The sequence below is a fragment of the Eubalaena glacialis genome, chromosome 4, assembly GCF_028564815.1.
Source record: "Eubalaena glacialis isolate mEubGla1 chromosome 4, mEubGla1.1.hap2.+ XY, whole genome shotgun sequence".
NCBI lineage: Eukaryota > Metazoa > Chordata > Mammalia > Artiodactyla > Balaenidae > Eubalaena > Eubalaena glacialis.
Window position 1 is genome coordinate 33,065,056 of NC_083719.1, and position 12,277 is coordinate 33,077,332.

The following is a 12,277-nucleotide window of genomic DNA, read 5'->3' on the forward strand; positions in this document are numbered from 1 at the left end:
CCTCATTATTTTAATTAAAGAACATGAGTTCTTTATGGAAATTCAAACAAATCCAAAAAAGTACAAAGAAGATGTAGAAATGTCTCCAAATCCCATCACCACAAAATAACTAGAATTAGCATTTGGTCAACATCATTACAAATATCATCTGTGCATTTATATAAAGAAAAAGATGAACAAACAGATGAACAAAAAGATGGAAAGGAAGTACGACAAATTTACATAGTACGTATATTCCAGCTCTCTATGTAGGATTACTTTTATAATATTGTGATCATTCTATATGCACAATTTTAATACAATTTTAAAGTTTAAATGTACTTGAACCTATTAGAAAAAATAAGGAAACTGAATTTGAAGTGAAGGAAATGCTGAACTTCACTCAGATCAATGCTTCTTCAACCCAAAGGATGGAGGAAACGATTATGAAAAATATAAGAATGTTATAGTCATTTTTTCCTTTACTTTTTTAATTTTCTGAAAATTAACTTTTGATATCAAAGGTAAGGAGATCAGGGTTCTTACATTCTCTCTACCCTTCCTTCCCCTGTCTCATTTTTACTGGTTTTATTATCACTATTGTTTTTTAAGATTTTTTAAATTTCTGCAGACATAATTCTTACAGTTGTTTAATATTTGTTGTATGTTCAATTGATTCAATGCTCAACACCAGTTCTTTTCCCAAAGTTTCTCAATGTCTGAGTACTTAATTTTAATTCACCTCTTAATTAGTCTGATTTCATCCACAACATAATATTTCAAGAAGGGCTCTGGTTGTTACATTTCCCATAGTCTCTTATTTAAAATTGTTGAACTCTTGCCCTTTACAGGTGAATTATGATTCTGTTAGATAAAAATTTTGGAATAACAGTTTTTTTCTCTATGAATTCCACTGTTAAAGAGTCACAGTTGCATCGTATTATCATATATCACTGTGATAATAGTTGTAAAACACTTAGAACAGTGCCTGGAAAGCTCACAGAATGTCCTATGTAAATGTTTTTTAATAAATAAAAATCTGAGATCAAACATTTAAAAACCACTTTAAAAGTGTATTGCTTAGTTTGTTCAGATGTTTGAAGATATTTTTCTTTAGTTTTATACTTCAATACAGTGAGTAGGATATGCTACAATATTGATTATTCTGCATCAGTATTTCTTGGAATATGATGCATCATTTCAAATAGCAGATTAAATTTTCTCTTCATTTTAGGGAATCTTCTTTTATATCTCTGAGTACATTTTTCTACCATATTTATTTCTGCCTCTATTTCAGGGACACCAATTTTGCTTCAATTGTTTCAATTCTGTTTCTCCTCCATATTGATGAACATCTCATCTTTCAAATTCCTTTGTATTTTTCTTCCTGTGTTTATTTTGATTACCCTAAACTTTTCCATGAATGTCATTTTTAGTATGTCTTTGTTCTTCTTGTTCTTCTTAATTAATTTATTAAATATGCAACAGTATAGTTTTTGTTAAGATGTTTCCATAGCTCTATAATCACTATTTTCTCTTATTCTATTATTTTATTACATTTTCTTTGATTTCAAATTTTCCAGGTTTATTGAAATGTAATTAACACATAACATTGTGTAAGTTTAAAGTGTACAACATGAATATTTGATGCATGTATATATTGTGAAATTATTACCACAATAAGATTAGTTAACACATCTATCACCTCATATAATAACCCATTTTTTGTAATTAAGAACATTTAAGATCTACTCTCTTAGCAACATTCACATATACAATACTGTATTATTAACTATAGTCACCATGCTATACTTTAGATTCCCAGAACTTATTAATCTTATAACTGGAAGTTTGTACCCTTTGACCAACATCTCATTAGCCTCAAACCCCAGCGCCTGCCAACCACCATTCAAGTTCAGCTTTTTTTAGATTCTACAAATAAGTGAGATCATACAATATGTCTTTCTCTGTCTGACTTATTTCACTTAGCATAACACCCTCAAGTTTCATCCATGCTGTCCCAAATGGAAGGATTTTCCTCTTTTTGTGGTTAAATAATATTCCATTGAATATACATCCACATTTTCTTTATCCAGTTATCCGTTAATAGACATTTAGTTTACTTCCATGTCTTGACTATTGTGAATAATGCTGCAAGAAATATGGGGGTACAGATATCTTTTTGAGATAGTGACTTTGTTACTAAGTCCAAGCTCATACTGCTTGCTGTATGACAGACCAAATCGAGAGAGACAAGGTATTGGGGCAAGGAATAGAGACTCTATTTGGAAAGCCAGCAGACTGAGAAGATTGCAGACTAGTGTCCCAAAGAACCATCTTACCAGAGTTAGAATTCAGGCTTCTTTTATACTGAAAGGGGAGGGGGTGTGGCCAGCTGTTGCAGACTTCTTGGTGCCTGCCAGACCTCAGAGGGGATATGACAATCCTTTGTTCTTGCAGCTATCCAAGTAGGTCTGGTCACAATGTTCCTGTAAACCTCCAACAGGATGAATGTTAATCTCTGTTCTGCAACTTTTTATCTCTCTGTATATAGCTTTAGAGGTCAAGCCTGGGAAGCAGAGCCTTGAGAATGGGCAATCATGCATATTTCAGGCTATAGGCAACATTCTTTTACAAAGGTGCAGAGCCAGCATGACTAAGCACAGGCAACAGAGCACAAAGGTTAGAGCTAAAGGAATACATCCAATGTGGGGTCAGGTTTGTTTTTCTCTGTTACAATTTCATTTTCTTTTCTATCTGTGTTTTCTTATAGTTCACTGAATTTCATTAAGAGGATTATTCTGAATTCTTTGTCAAACAGTTCATAGATCTTCATTTCTTCAGGGTCAGTTATTGAAGCTTTGTTACTTTCCTTTAGTGGCGTCAGGTCGGCTTGACTCCTTGTGATCTTTGCATTGGTTTCTGTGCATTTGAGGTCTTCTCCTCCAGCCTTTCTCAGCAGTTGAGTGGAGCTACTGACTTGTTCCCTTCCCTTGCGGGCTGTAGGATGTGCTCCACAGCTGCCGGGCATCTCTGGCCAGGCTTCCTGGTTGGATGGGGCTGGATGCTATGCTCAGCATCTGGGTGGTACTGGGAACTTGCTTCTCTGTCCAGCTGTGGCTCTAGAATTGGCTAGAATTGGCTCTGCAGTTGTGATGGCCCACTGACCAGGGATCCAAATTGATCAGAACTATACCCCAAGCATACAAGTATAAATTCTCAATATTTTATTGAAGAATTTTCTCTTTTAAGTGCCACTCTTAAGAAAATGTAGGAACAGAATCATACTGAGACAGAATCTTGGGTACTTTTCCTCAATAACAATTTCTCAAGCAGTATTAGGTCCTACCTATTTCTTCTGGTGAATGTTTGTTGTGATTTTACAATTTCTGGTTCACTTAGGTCTTAGGAGAGACCATTTCTGTAATCTGGCTTTATCCTGACATCTGTACTTGGAAAAGCAAATGTGTTGATTTTTCTTTCCTTTTTCATTTCTTTGTCCTTTCATTCCCTTTCCTCTTTCACTTTATTATGTTTTCTTTTAATTTAACTTCTTTGTAAATGTAATACACTAACATGATTGAAAAACTAACAAGTTTATTAAAAAGATATGTCTCATTTCTATTCCCTTCCTTTAAGTTCCCATGCATCTCCCATAAATATAAGCTTCTATTACTCTTATATATATACTTCCAAAGATTCTTTCTGTATATAAAAACACAAATGAATATTGCATCTAATTTTTCCCATTTTACACAAAACATGCCGTATTATATACTTTGTTATACATATATTTTTCCAGTGCTTTAGATATTTTTTCATATCAGAACATAGAAAGCCTCCTCATTATTTTTTACAGCAGCCTCAAATTCCTTTGCATGATATATCACCACTTTACTTAATCAGTTTACTATTTATAGACATTTGGGTTGGTTTCAAATTTTGACATTATAAATAATACTAAAAACTGTTACATGCAATTTTAAATTTGATGTTCATAGGGTTTTAATAGTTTATACTCCTCATTAACTACATATGTGAGTATTTCCTACAGCTTCACCAACATAGTCTGTTACCAAACTTCTGGATTTTTGCTCATATGATCTGTGAAAAGTGATACATTAGTATAGTTTTAATTCATGCATGTCTTGTTCTGAGTGTATTTGGGCATGTTTTCATATGTTTAAAGGCCATTTCTATTTTCTTATTCCTTGTTCATTTATCTATAGGGTTCTTTGTCTTATGTTTTAATTTCAAATAGCTTTTTCTACATTATGGAGATTCCTATAGCACATTCTTAACTCATTGGTTGGGGTGCTCCGTCACTGAGGCAGATCTATGTCTACAGTGGGCATCAAGTTTAAGAACAACTGAGTTCGAGTATACATCCATGTATTTCCACTATATGTGTGTATGAGTGTGGGTTTAATGTACATATTAATATAACTACCATTTGTAATGCTGATTTTTCCATCTTGAGACAGCAAAAATGATTATAGTTTCTTTTTATTTCTTATTATAATGTGATTTCTTCCTCATTTCATTGCTAAATATTAGTTTTTCTCCCAGTGCTGTATGGCCCATTATGGAAGTGCTGATGCCATGTGCTATAGAACTAGATAATTACCTTGCCAAAGGGTATATATACCATATGGTCCTGGTAGAACAAAGGCAAGTTCTGCCCAAGGCAATTTTATTCATTATCCTAGAAGGCAGAAATTGATCCCAATCTCATAAATAACATTATTTCTATTTTCTAAAAATATATTTGGATTTTACAAAGGGAAATATGATGCTCACACAAACAAACACAAACATGCATACACACACACTCACATCTGATGGCTAGAAATTGTATGTGCAATTCTCTAGCTATCATCTATAATCTATTTTTACATTTATATATCCATTAAGATGAAGAGCAGAGTTAAATAAGGAGCTAGCAGAGGTAAAAGTAAAAATCACCTACTTTTTCTCCTTACTTTCCTTTAAAGCCAGTTGAGACTACATTTCTCTGCCCTTGACAGGATATCTTAGAAAGTTTCCTTTCTCTTCATTAATTTGTCGATAACATGTCCTATGGACTCTCACACAAATAGTCTCAATTAAGAATTAAAAGTTTTGTGCAGTTTAAAAATCACAATTTCAAATAATATTTTAAAATAAACTTTCTTCCTCTCTCAGGTTGTAACTTTCGACTGGGGAGCCCGCAATGGGGAGGAAAGTGGTGGTGGTAGAGGAGACTGGGTCACACTTCTGCTATGCTGAGCTGGGGACGTGGAAGGGAGAGGAGCAAGGATAAGAAAAATGTGCAAGAGGACAGCAAAGGAAGCCATAAATGAAACGAAAAGACAATCTACGGGCCGGGAGAAAATATTTGCAAATGAAGTAACTGACAAGGGCTTAATTTTCAAAATATACAAACAGCTCATACAACTCAATAACAAAAACCAAACAACCAAATCAGAAAATGGGCAGAAGACCTAAATAGACATTTCTCCTAAGAAGACATACAGATGGCCAAGAGGCACATGAAGATGCTCATCCTTGCTAATTATTAGAGAAATACAAATCAAAACTACAACAAGGTACCACCTCACACCCGTCAGAGTGGCCATCATTAAAAAATTTACAAATGCTGAGAGGGTGTGAAGAAAAGGGAACCCTCCTACACTGTTGATAAGAATGTAAATTGGTGCAGCTGCTGTGGAAAACAATATGAAGGTTCCTCAAAAAACTAAAAATAGAGTTGCCATATGATCCAGCAATCCTACTCCTGGGCATATATCTGGACAAAGCTATAATTGAAAAAGATACATGCACCCCTATGTTCATAGCAGCACTATTCACAATAGCCAATACATGGAAACAACCGAAATGTCCATCCATTCATCTGTCCCAACAGATGAATGGATGAAGAAAATGTGAGAGAGAGATATATATATATACATATATATATATATATATGTGTATATATATATATATATATATACACACACACACATATATAATGGAATACTACTCAGCCATTAGAAAGAATGAAATAATGCCATTTGCAGCAACATGGGTGGACCTAGAGATTATCATACTAAGTGAAGTCAGAAAGAGAAAGATAAATACCATATGATATCACTTATATGTGGAATCTAAAACACGACATAAATGAACTTATCCACGAAACAGAAACAGACTCACAGACATAGAGAACAGACTTGTGGTTGCCAAGGGGAAGGGAGGGGTGGGGGAGGGATAGATTGGGAGTTTGGGATTAACAGATGCAAACTATTATATATAAATGGGTAAACAACAAGGTCCTACTCTATAGCACAGGGAACTATATTCAATATCCTATAATAAACCATAATGGAAAAGAATATGAAAAAGCATATATATATAACTGAATCACTTTGCTGTACAGCCAAAATGAATACAGCATTGTAAATCAACTATACTTCAAAAAAATAAATTTTTAAAAAATGTGCAGGAGGAGGAATCTTCTTTGTCTGGTACTCTGAACCCTAGAGTTGGTGCTTTTATGTATATATTTATATAAGTAAATAGATAGCAAATAGTAAAACTGGCATTTCTAATTATTAAGCAAATGCTAGATTATTTAAGAAATAACCCTGAGAAAGCTGATTAACAATTTAGAAAAAAAAAGTAAGACCCTTACGTCACAACATACTGCAAAATAAAATTACATATTTAGAAAGAAACTGTAACAAATCAAAAAAAAAAAACAACCACTTAAAAGGACTAGGAGAAAAGTCATGTAAATATTTACCTTACTTAAGCCTGGGAAAGGTCATTCTCTGAAAAAAAGCACAGAAAGACAGGTCGTTAAATTTACTGCATGAATATTAATATATTCTACATTCAAAAAAGCCATAAAATTCATAGGCTATCTGAGAAACAGTATTTGCAAAGAAATAGATAGACAGATATTTCTCTGGAAAATAATTTTAAAAATAACAATCTCAATAGAAAAATTGCACTTTCAATCACGTTTAGGAAATGTTTAATGATACAGGAAATGCTAATGATTTAAAATTTAAAATTTAAAATTGTATAGAGAATCAATTGACAGAAGCACATTATGAAATGTTCATGGTCATTAGCTTTGCATGATGGGATTATGCAAACTGTTTATGTTTTCATACTTTTCTGAATTGTCTCAATTTTCTTTTATACTCAGAAAAAATTACTACATTTTTTAAAAGGCAAAAGTCTAGAATAAGTAAAGACAATTATTTATCTTCAGTAAATCCTTTTCAGGGGAATGGTGTGGGGAGCTATTTGAATAATGTATGTGTTCTTTTGTAGAAAGATTATTGTTAGAAATGTTCATCTTTGTCCTATTGAAAATGTGATTGAGATGACTCATTTTATTTCAGAAATATTGTATTTGAAAAGTTTGTTTGCATGTTTAAAACTGTATATCCTATTATCATTTTGTAAGGTTACAAAAATGTCACAAGGGCGAAAGGTAACACAGTAGGTTAAGCGTTGCCTAAACTCCATCACTGGCTATGTGTCCTTGGGTGCATATTTTACCTTTCTACCTTTTATTTATTCTACACCTGGGGTTTGAGTTTTAAACTTAAGTAACATCTGGGTATGTCAGGGAGCCTCTTGATGTGGGCAGCTAGATGTCTATTTGCACGGAAGGCAGGGGACCATTCAGGCCATAATATTCCAATATTAGCAGGGAGTCAGGTGGGGCAGGAGTGCCTATTAACCAAGTTTTAGCCATAAGCACAGAGAATTGAGTCTGAAAACACACAATTTCCCTTATTTGAACTTGTTTCTGACTTATTCCCCATAGTCTTATGACTTAAGAAAATAACATTCAAGTAAAAACCATAAAAACAATTTTAGTAAACATTCCATATGGTAATATGGAATTTAATAATTCATAATTCATAAACTGCCTTACTATGGAACCCAATTGTTTATCCTATCACCAGAGATTTCCATGGAGCTCCACAAAGTCAGGGCAAATGATGATGCCTGATAGAGAGGACAGAGTAGCCGTGATGCCAAAAAGATACGTACTGATAGACTCCCTAATGGGTCCTCCCAGAAGGACTGGAGAGGAAAGACTTTTGCACAAGGTTAGAAAAACACACCATTATTAGGGCAAGAAGAAAGAGCAAAGAGTCACAATTTTATTTGAGGCACAAATGAGATAATGTGGAAGACCTGTGGGAAATATGGACTCTTACATTGTGTATTTGCTCAGTTCAGACATAACGTGACCAACTGAAAAGAAGGAGAACAAAGCTTAGCCTTTGGATAGACTCTTCACTTTCTGTTCTGTCTTGCAGGGACCACAGCTCTTCACCATTAATGCTCTGTGAAGTGGTGTCTACATAAGTGATTGTAAAAAGATTAAAAAAAAAAAACAGAAAGAATTTGAAAAATTAAAATAAGGCCACATTTAAAATGTTAATGATCTTCATACTATTTCCATAAGTATAAACAAACTCATATACAATTTATGTATATTGGGTTATATCATGCATGCTATTTGGCAGTTTCATTTTTGCACCCAGTGCTATTCATTGACAGTTTCCTGGAAGACACATTCCTTTCAATTTATTTATCTATTTTTTAAATTAATTTTCCTTGGAGTATAGTTGCTTTACAATGTTATGTTAGTTTCTACTGTACAGCAAAGTGAATCAGCTATATGTATCCATACATCCTCTCTTTTTTTTTTTTTAACTATATTTTTTTCCTCCCCCTCTTTGTTTGCCAAGTGCTATTTAAATTTATTTATTTATTTTTATTTATGGCTGTGTTGGGTCTTCGTTTCTGTGCGAGGGCTTTCTCTAGTTGTGGCAGGCAGGGGCCACTCTTCATCGCGGTGCGCGGGCCTCTCACCATCACGGCCTCTCTTGTTGCGGAGCACAGGCTCCAGATGCACAGGCTCAGTAATTGTGGCTCACGGGCCCAGTTGCTCCGCGGCATGTGGGATCCTCCCAGATCAGGGCTCGAACCCGTGTCCCCTGCATTGGCAGGCAGATTCTCAACCACTGCGCCACCAGGGAAGCCCCCATCCTCTCTTTTTTTGGATTTCCTTCCCATTTAGGTCACCACAGAACACTGAGTAGAGTTCCCTGAGCTATACAGTAGGTTCTCATTAGCTATCTATTCTGTACATAGTACCAATAGTGTATATATGTCAATCCCAATCTCCCAGTTCATCCCCTCTCCCTTTCCCCCATTGATATCCATACATTTGTTCTCTATGTCTGTGTCTCTATTTCTGCTTTGCAAATAAAATCATCTATACCATTTTTCTAGATTCCACATATACGCGTTAATATTTCCATTCAATTTAGAGGCTGCATAGTATTTCATTGTATGGACAGATCATGTTTATTTACCCAGTCATGTACTGATGGTGATTCATTCATTCTACAAGTCTTTATTGAGCATCTACTAAGTGACAGACAACAGTGCTGAACATTGTGGTGAGCAAGGTGGAGATTTTTTCTTCTGTAAAGAGCGTATAGCCTGGTGCAGAGCTTCCAAACATGTGCAGAGACACAAAATGATGAGCCAGGAGATGCTGACCTCTTCTGCCCTCTCAGTAACTGGGCAGGGCCCAAGAGAGCAGGGAAGAATTTCGTTCAGTTGCCTCTGACTGTGAGCAGCCCTGTTTGGTGCTCCTCGGAGCAGGGCAGTGATTAACAAGGCAGTCCGTGGTCCTTGCAGGCTGGGAGCAGAATGAGTGCACCAAGTACGTGCTGCTGCATTACGACACGGTGAAAAGGTCCAGGAGGTGCTTTCAGAGGCCAGCTGCTGAGTTCACCACTGCTGCCCGTTGTAACCAAGGGCACGTGGGGCTATTGAAAGCGTTTGTATTCCAGGTGCCAAGGAACATGCTGAAAAGACCAAGGTGTGGCCAGATGTGGTGGAGGGGAAAGGAGGCCGGAGGGGCAACCTGGCAATGGCAGCTCCAGTTGTCATCCTCCAGTTCTGTTTCCACATAACAGAAAATTCTGTCCATTTGCTCTTGATGAGACTTTTGAGTGTTGGGTCCAGGGAGCTGCGGCACAACTGCTCTGACAATGCCTGCTCATTCTGAAATTAGAGCAGCCTCAATATTTTGAAATGCTTGATATGAAAACAATCTAGTTGGATTAAAAATCCATTAGCATTCTTAAAGCAAGAAGTTTCAAAGTTTCATTTGTTGAAGGAATAAAAGGAGAATGTGTTCGATTCCTTAAAGTCAACTCTCATGTCTTGATACAAAGAATCACCTCCACAAAGACAAGTTCAAATTTCTCATTTAAAAAATATTGGAAAAAAAATATTGGAAAATATTTTATTTGGTTCAACAATTAATGTCTTCCCTGTTTTGAACTATGCTTTTCTTATTATAAATATATGGTTTAAAGGTAATAACATTTTCACCCAAACCCAGCTAGAAAGCAATTAAATACCCTTGATTTTACTCCAGTGTCCCATATAAATATTATCAATTTTTTTTCATCTGTGCTGTGAAATGATACAGGCTAGGAAGCACTGGTCCAATCACCACTTCTTAAACTATCTGTGGTGAAGGATAATTTTTTTTTTTAATTTCTAGTCTGTAATGCATTATTACTTTTGTGACAAATTAAAATGAATGTCAGTAAAAATGAATGACTAAAAAAAGAATAAAAAGGCATAAAATACAAGCCTCTATTTTTTTAACCATTAAGTTCAATAGATATGACATTATCTTGTCAAATTGCTATGAAAGTTTAATGCTTACTCTCAATTCCTTAACTTACCACGTCATGGGCTCACTAAAAACCAGTTTGCAGACTAACGCTAGAAAGTGGACCATACTTTGAGTAACTGATCTGTAAGTGTTTGATTCAAATGTGGGCTATTAGAAGAACTACTGTAATTTAAATTGTTAGGCATACAACTTAGTAAAAGTTTCCAATTATTTCCTTACAATAAATTCTTAGAAATGGAATAATAGTCTTTTAAAATTTCTTTCTTAGGTTATATAGATCAACTTTTTAAACTGATAGTGGAATATTTCTTGTTACTGTACATATGACTGCTAATCTTAGCATTTCTGTTGTTAGTTTTATGTATCAGTAGAGTATGTCTATTTTCTTCAAAAGTGATGTATTCTGGCATAACAAAAACAATTTTGAAAAAGAATAAAGGGAACGGGATCAGTCTTCCTAATGTTAAGACTACAATCATCAAGACAGTGTGGCACTGGTAAAGGGATACAGACATCTATTGAACAGAACAGAGAAGCCAGAAATGTATCATCCACACATATATGTTCAATTAATTTTTTAAAATTTATTTATTTAATTTATTTTTGGCTGCATTGGGTCTTCGTTGCTGCGCGTGGGCTTTCTCTAGTTGCAGCGAGCGGGGCTACTCTTCGTTGTGGTGCGTGGGCTTCTCACTGCGGTGGCTTCTCTTGTTGCGGAGCACGGGCTCTAAGCACACGGGCTTCAGTAGTTGTGGAATGCGGGCTCAGTAGTTGTGGCTCGCCGGCTCTAGAGCGCAGCCTCAGTAGTTGTGGCGCACAGGCTTAGTTGCTCCGCGGCATGTGGGATCTTCCCGGACCAGGGCTCAAGCCCATGCCCCCTGCATTGGCAGGCGGATTCTTAACCACTGCGCCACCAGGGAAGCCCCCTATTAATTTTTGAGAAAGAGCAAAAGCAGTTCAATGAAGAAGGGATAGGTTTTTCAATAAATGGTGCTGAAGCAATGGAAAAATCTATAGGGAAAATATGAATCTAACCTAAAACTCACATTTTATACAAAAATTATCTCAAAAATGGATCATGAACTTCAATATGAAACAAAACTAAAATTTCTAAAAAACCATGAGAGAAGATTTTTAAGACCTAGGATTAAGCAAAGAATTCTTACACTTCACACTAAAATAAACAACAAGGTCCTACTGTGTAGCACAGGGAAGTGTATTCAATATACTGTGATAAACCGTAATGGAAAAGAATATAAAAAAGAATGTATATATGTGTATAAGAGCCACTTTGCTGTACAGCAGAAATTAACACAACATTGTAAATCAACTATACATCAATAAAAAATTTTAAAAAGGAAATTTTGATATATTGGACTTCATCAAAATTAAAATTTTGTACTGTGAAAGACAAAAGGATGAAAAGACAAATTGTGAGCTTGGAAAAATATTTGCAAATTACACATACAAAAAAGGACTTGTGTTTAGAATATATAAAGAACTCTGAAAACTCAGCATTAATTAAAAAAAATTAAATAATGAGCAAAAGGTACACATAGA